The following is a 7,808-nucleotide window of genomic DNA, read 5'->3' as shown; positions in this document are numbered from 1 at the left end:
AAGAAAAGAAAAGAAAAGAAAAGAAAAGAAAAGAAAAGAAAAGAAAAAGAAAAAAGAAAAGAAAAAAAGATCCACAAGAAAAGGGAATAAAGTAGAAATGCTCTTCTTCCTCCTTTCATTCCCAAATAAACTCTACCAGACTACCTCTGAGATCACCCTGCTGAACCCCTTTCTGAGCCACACATCCCAGTGTCAGCATCCATGTCATGAGCGGAAAGGCTGGCACTTCACAATGCCAGTGGGTGCTGATGGGAGGGAGAACCACCAGCCATTGTGTCTTGGCCCATATTTGAAGCTGGGATCCTCTGGGATTGGGAGAGTCTCTGCTGATGGCTATTTGCTCCCATGATGACTATTTGCTCCCATCCATATAACAAATGAACCAGAGCACCAGGGGGGGCAAAAATCCCACAGAAAAAATAGTTCCCAAGATGCTTAGTGAGGGAGGAAAGAAGAGATAGGGGGTCTTTGCTCTTCACCCCTGCCACATGGGAAGTTACCAGAGGAGGGAGGGATCCCCTCAGCTGAACTCCCAGACCTGACAGCTGCCTGTGCTGGGATCCAGAACATGAGCAGTTTTCACGGCTTGGGACAGGCAGCTCTCATTTGGGTCATTTAGGAACCAGCAGAGTACGCTGTACCAGAAGAGTACCAGCAGAGTACCAGCAGGTACACTGTGTGTACCAGTAGCAGGAAACAAACCCCTGGCTTCCCTCCCACGCTCTGCTACCAACTTGCTGTACAGCCCTCGCAGGCCTCAGCACTCCTCAGTCTTGCTTCCAGCCGTTTTGCTGCTGGAGCTGTGAGCCTTTTGGCCAGGGATTCAGGCTTTATGCTTGCAAGCAAGAGCATGAATCATGTGGTGTAAATCCACTGAAGTCAGAGCAGCAATTCTGATTTACACCAGTGTAAATTATTGCCTCTGCTTGAAAAAAAAATGTTTTTGCATTGGATGGTGTCCCAACAGCTCCACAAAGAAGGGAGTGGGAGAAGTTCCTCATAGACGGAATTATTGATTTATTCACCGCTAGCTATCATATTGTCTTTTTACTTGTGCAAGGCTTGTAGTACACACAAGGGATGAAAGAGGACATGAGTGCTCTGTGGCCCCTTCGGCACAATTGTTGGGACTACAAGGAGTACTGAGTATAGCACAGGCAGATGCCCACCTCCTGCTCCAGGACCTGGGTAGGCTGATACCAGCAAGGCACTGCAAGGCAATGCAGGTTTTAGCTGGGGCAAAAAACATTTTGTAAAAAAAAGTCCTTTTGCATATGTTTTTGAGGGGTTTGTAGGTCATAGGGCAAAAAGAAGAACCCTGATGTAGATGATAGCTCAAGAGCTCTTGGTGCTTTACGAGGCATAAGCTGGCTGCTTCTGGCTAAGAACCAGCTCCCATCAAAGACCCAAGGGACCTCTGACAGCTGGTATGAGCCGGGGGACAGGGAAAGGGGTCATAGCCCTGTGGGGGCAACTCCACTGCCAGAGCTGTCGGGAAGAGGTCAATTGCCTCTGCTTGTGAGAACACATCTATTTGTGGGGAAAAATTAGTATGTAGTCTCCAGCCACCATCAATCTGCCATCTCTTGTTGCTGGTTAATTCACTTAGAGTGCTCAGAAAAAAATATACATAAAGAAAAAGGCTTTTCCTTGTTAGTCACCTTCCAGTGATGTATAAATGCTCTGACAGATAATTATCAGTGTTATTGATTCTAACTACTGTAGAGACTGAACAGGTGAGTGCAAAATAGAAATTTATTTATAAAGATGTAATTGAAACAAAATCCATTCTGCAGGACTGAGAGTTTGGGGGGGGGGGGGGGGAATGCCTTTGGTGTTACTTCTTTGCTGCCTTTGCAGGGGCCTAAGAGCTTTGGTGGGGTGAAGCCTCAGAGCATGTTTCCAGCAAGTGGCTTTTTCTCCTCCCTAGGCAGTAGGGATGTTGAGTTTGTGCCCTTTCCACCACGGTGTGATGCAGGAACACCTGGCCAGGGGCTTCCTGTGCAGCCCTGGGCCACGGCACACATGGGGTGCAGCCAAGGAACATGGTCACGCATGGCAAGAGAGCCACCAGAGCGACCCTTTTAGAGGACAGTCTGGCAGTAGAGCCGCGGGTGCTTTCTAAGTAACATTGTGTGGGCCTACTCTTGGCTGAAATAAAAAATGCACCACAACAACAGCTGAAAATAGTCATGAAAACAGCCAGAGAAAGAGATCCCTGGCCCAAGGCAGAGCAACATCCATCAGCCTGAGCCTGCTCCACAGCAGCACATCAATAGAAAGCTGTATTTCAAACGCAGAAGCCAAGCTCTTACTGTTGCCTTTGTGGCTGGTGTTACTTCTTGCAGTGCTGGGTCATGGTGAAGGGCCCCATAACCCATGAATCTCCTCTGAGCAGCAGCACTGGCACGTCTTGCAGCTCCCCATCTGGAGACCTGGCTCCTCTAAGGGCCCGGGAGTTGTAGGTCCCACTGCTGCCCCACTGAAGCCCTCCTGCAGCCCTTGTGGCTCTGCCAGAGGCACGTGGGAGACCGAGCTGTGGCTGCTGGCCCTGAGCACTGGGCTCGCTCTCTTGCAGCTCCACACAGCCTGCTCAGCCTCTGTTGCTGCTGGTTTTACAGCTTCCACCCTACACATCACAGTGCGGAGAAGGCCTCTTGGTCTGCACTTTGGGGTCCAGCAAGTCAATGAGTCAAGCACAGCAGGCGGTCCCATCCCCTGCTCAGTGAACATGGTGAGGACGTATGCAGGGGGCCACATCCCCTGCAGTGCTTGGCATAGCTGCCTATGGAGGCTGCAGTTCCTCTGGGGCTGTCAGCTTTTCATGAGCCTTTAAAATAAAGCAGGAAGGCTTGCAAGCAGATGTGAATCCTGTGCAGTTTCTGCCAATGCTCTGCTCCGCAGACATCAGCTGTGGAGAAATGCTTAAACTCTGCTGCTGCACTGTATTCCCAGAGTTTGTACGTAAACACTTTCTAAAAGCATGAGTGGGAGTGTGTAGCTCTTTCAGAGCAGACCGGATGGTTCTCTCGCTTGACATCTCCTCTACTTGAAACAACATCACTTTGTTGAATTTTGTGGCTTTTTATGTGGAACAACATTAGCTCATCCAAGTCTGTGGTTTATTTGAAAATGAAATTCCGGTAAGCTTTTGTACCATCTGGCTATGTCCAATTGAATCAGGTTTAGCAAGAAGCCACTGCACATGTGTGCACAAACACATATACACCAGAATCATTGTGATCATCGTAATCAGTAATCACAGGAAGCTTGACATCGTCAGGGCAAAGGGAGAGAAAAATCAGTGCCTGAATCATCTCCCAGCCGTATGTTTTCTGTGGGGCTTGGCTTCTTCCAGCAGAGGGCATTTTGCAAGCCTTCCGCCTTGCTTCCTTGCTTCGTTCCTACCCCCCCCCCCGGGGGTTTTTTTTTTTTTTTTTTTTTTTTTCGTGGCAATGCATTTGACGTGAATCTCCAAGTGGATCCAGATGTAAATCAAACACAGCTGGGTGAGCTGCCAGGCAGTGTGCCACACTGAATTTACAGCTGCTCTCAGGTCATAGCACTGTTTTCAAAGGAGCAACCCTGATTTATGCTGGCTGAAGATCTGACCAGCCACACTGAGGAGTGAGGGAAGCATACAGGAGGGGTTTGGGGCCAAGATGGTGGTGCCTGCTTAATCCTTGCAAAAGCTGAGGTGTTTCTATAGTTGGGACCAGGTCCTATGGCTCAGCAGGTAGCGGGACACATGACAAATTCTTGACATCTTGCCCATCCGTAGTGCTCTGTGTCTTCTCATCCTCCCACACTTGGGCACACAAAGGCCTCTGACTGGCAAATCTGAAGAGAGAAAAATGTGGCCAACACCCAGGTACTCAGAAGACTGCCAAATATCTGTCATCCTAACCCCTGCGAGAGCTTTGCTCAGTTGTCTCTCATGGCTTCCCTGCACTTCCACACTCAGCTACTCACAGACCAGTAGTGAACATGCAGAATGGTTAGGGCAAGGGAAAAACTAGGGTAGGGAACATGAGGTGCTCTTTAGGCCTTGTAGGACAATTTCCTGTGAGAGATGAATGCCAAGTCCCTTGGAACCAGTAGGCAGTAGGCACCACTGACTCCAGCAGGCACAGGGTCCCTACACACATTCACCTCTATAGATTGGGGGGGGGGGGGAAATAATGACTAAATGTATATGTTGGCTTTAAAATAACCTCAAAATATATCAGACATTTGTTTTTAACAACAAGCAGTGGAAATCTAATGTATGAGCTCTGACGATGAGCCAGCACCACTGAAACATTCATGAGCCGTGCATGTCAAGGGCACTGCTCTCTCCAAGGGGACTGTCCCCGGCAGCAGCTTCAGTTTTGGATCAAGGTCCGTAATTGCATGAGCAGGGCTTTTGATGAAAATCGGCATTGAAATCTGCACCCAGGATGCAGTCTTGTTTTTTAACCTTGTATCACATGCATGTAAAACTTGTGCTTGTACACCTGGAAGTGTTTTTCCCTGTGCTGGACATGAAGAGAGACCAGTGATCCTGGAAAGCCTGAGCACTGCAGAGGAAGGTGAGATGCCCCCCCTGATTAGAGGTGCTTTATCCTAACCAGTAAGTCCCATCTCCACTCCAGGCCACTGACACCACCTTGTCCCCCACCTAGCCTAGAGCTGCTAATAAAAACAGATATTTGGCTCATTTGGGGAAAGTCTGATGGGACAAAATCAATCAATCAATCAATCAATCAATGATGACAGCAAGGGTTTTTAACCAAGGAAGTGTTTCTGAAAGGTGGACTCAGTGAAGCATTGCACCAGCTGGTCTGTGGTCAGGAAGATGATGATGTGTGATAATTCTGCTCTAATTCTTTTTTTTTTTTTTTTACAAGGGTTGCTTTTATATATAGAGAGAGTTTTGCCTCTGGCATATGCTGTACTAGAGTAGCATCTCTTTGAGCACTGTGTTTTCCAGGGTATGTGTGAGTGACAGCACCCAAAAGCGGCAGCTCTTACATAAATAAGGCAGACACTTCCTCAGCGGCCCCACCAGCACTGTGGTGGCAGCAGGAGACACCACCGGCCTCCCCCCACTGTGATGGCCATTGAAGACAGTCACGTCCCTAGGGCAGAGGCTGCTGCGCCTGTGCTTCACTGGGGCATGAGGTTGTGATGCCATCCTACAGAAACTGGCTTAAAATATGAATTTGCACTGTGCCACGGTTATTTTGCTTGTGATGTATAGAAGTATTAAAGGTCGCTGTTGCTTCAAAATGATGTATGTTGAGTTTTAATGAGCAGTTTAATTGTTTTATTTAGCAGAGAATGGCCAATGAAGTATTATGAAGCCAAGTTTGGCACTTGGTTTCCTTTAATATTAAGACTTGAAAGTCTGATTTGTACTGCCTGTAAATTTGCTGTATCTCAGCATGCAAATGCTCTTGAATAATTCAGGCTTTCTATGTGAAAGGCTGCAATATACCCTGAAAAGATTAATATTCAGCAGATGTCCATCATCTAAGTAAACTTTTTTTTTTTTTTTTTTTCTAAAACTGTATTGAGTTTTCATAAATTCCCTTAATGGGTCAGAAACCATCCTGGCTGTTGTTCATGAGATTTGTCTTGTTGTCTATGTTTATTTATTCATCAAGAAAACTTCTCCAGCATAAGGCTTAGACATGTCTGACCCCTTGAAAGGAAATGAGTGGATATTCTTCAAACACTTGCTCAGGACTGAATGGAAATTTAAAAGGCTGTATTTCAAGCTGTCTGGAGAAAAGACTTCACAGCATTCACATCTAATCGGTGTCAGCTTGGCATATAAGCAGGAGGATGGCAGGAGAGCCGCCTCTGCCATTGATCCTGTTTGAGCCCATCAGAAGGGGAGGCGGTCACCCCGCAGGACGTGTTCATCCCTGCATGACTGCAGCTTTGCTCCTGCACTCCTGTGCTTTGGTCAACAGGAGCTTTGTTACAGGCCATGGTCATTTCAGGCCACACACTGCACATAATGGTAATTTTTCTAAACATTGTGACGGGGCAGTTCCATATTTCCATTTGGACAATGAAATTCACTGAAATGTAAGAAAGAACAAAAAAGTGCTGAGCTCTAGGCTTAGCTATCAGCAAGAGTAATCAGATATACCTACATCAGATATGCCTGTAAGAAAGCTGATATGAGGTGGAGTCAGAAGATATATGGGATTTATCTGCAAAAAAAATATGAAAGAAAATTAACTAGACTAGATTATAAAATAAGCATCAGCTTTGAAATGATTGACTGTACCCATAAGCCAAAATTTTCTGGTTGGAAACAATCAGAGCAAAGTAGAAGTAAGGAAAAACAGGCCTCAGCAATGATTTTTGATAGAAGTCCAAGTACCTCCAGCCTGAAGCAGTCTGGACCATCTAGCATGACCTCCTGGCAGGTGAAAACCACCTGGGTGTTATAAACCCAGAGCTCAACTTTCTACCAGTTCGGATGCATTTGACTGTCCAATTTTGGATCACACACATCTCTGGGGTTCATATCAAGCCTGGCAAAGGATAAATTTTGGAGTATAAAATCACAAAGGTAGATATCAAGTCACAGCAGGAGAGAATTACTCTCTAAAAACAGCTATTCTAAACGTAAATGACTAGGATAATAGGATAATGACTATTACAGACGACAACCACAGAGGCTGGAGGGAATGAGTGATTTCTTAGAAATGACCTAGTCATGTCAGGAAACACCAGGCGAGAGGTTCTGGTATAAAGGATGATGCTTAGCACTTCTGGGAGAAGAAGCCAAGTTTCCGTAACTGTGGGCTGACCCCTGAGCATCTTCAGCTTTGGCATCCAGAAGTTGCCACCTTGATGGCACCTGTGGATGCAGCACTTGCTTGGACAATCAGAAATGTTCCCATAAAAACAACAGTCAACCTCCCTGCCTCATCCCACACTTGGTAATTCCCCTCTTGGGGAGTGGGGCTGGCCTGGCAGAGGCCGAGCTGTGTGTGCATTAGGAAGGACCTGGAACAAAGGGTGGTGGGTGAAAGGAGTCTGCAAAGCCTGAAAAGACTGATATGCAGTATTGGGAGAACGCTTACCCTCATTCAGACACAAAACTGGTTGCAAAAAAAAAATAATAAATAAAAATAAAAAATAAAAAATTGGACCAAATTGTTGTTGAGGGTTTTGTTTTCTCTTTCTCAGCTAATGAGTATGAACATCGATATTTCCACAGTTGTGGGCAGGCGGCAAGGTGCAGCATGCTGCTGCTGAAACTCACCTTTCCATATGCTCTGTCACAACTGGAAATATTCCCTCCATGTTGTTTCCAAATAACCAACATTAGAAGGTAATTTGAACGCCTTATTATCACTGAAGGAAAGCGCCTGAATAAAAAAATCACACTTCACAGAAGTGCTCCAGCGGAGCTGCATTGCACCAGTTGGCACATTCCCTCCGAGACACAGCAGCACCTCACTGCCACCACCCACACCAGTGCCACCCTGAGCACCCCTGGGGACACGGGTCCTGCTCCTGGCTCTGGGACACATGGGACTGGGGTGGCTTCAGCTCCCTTGGGTCCATGGGGGCCACTGCGCCCTGGCAGCCCCCTGCGGCATGGCAGAGATGGGTGAGAGCTGCAGGATGTTGTGGGAAGGTGGTGGCCCAGAGCACACGCTCCTCAGGATGTCTTGGTGCCATTCAAACATGGGATTAAACAACTGTGGGTGTTTTCCCATCCCCTGTCCCTCCGCTTCACATTCCCGTATAAGACAAACTTGACTGTAGCACTTGAATGTTTATAGGTCCTGAGCATT

At 46.9% G+C, this 7,808-nt stretch overlaps 1 long non-coding RNA gene across 1 annotated transcript in view; it reads left to right on the top strand.

Moving 5' to 3' along the window:
* The window catches only part of LOC118164195, a 14,915-nt gene extending 7,107 nt beyond the window's left edge, over positions 1-7,808 (top strand). The window contains exon 3 of the long non-coding RNA XR_004749368.1: positions 7,797-7,808. This is a non-coding gene — a long non-coding RNA (uncharacterized LOC118164195). The remainder of the gene's footprint in view (positions 1-7,796) is intronic.

Source organism: Oxyura jamaicensis, chromosome 1, assembly GCF_011077185.1.
Source record: "Oxyura jamaicensis isolate SHBP4307 breed ruddy duck chromosome 1, BPBGC_Ojam_1.0, whole genome shotgun sequence".
In the NCBI taxonomy this organism is placed as follows: Eukaryota; Metazoa; Chordata; class Aves; order Anseriformes; family Anatidae; genus Oxyura; species Oxyura jamaicensis.
Note: the sequence above shows the minus strand (reverse complement) of the source record. Positions and strands in the feature narration are given on the sequence as shown.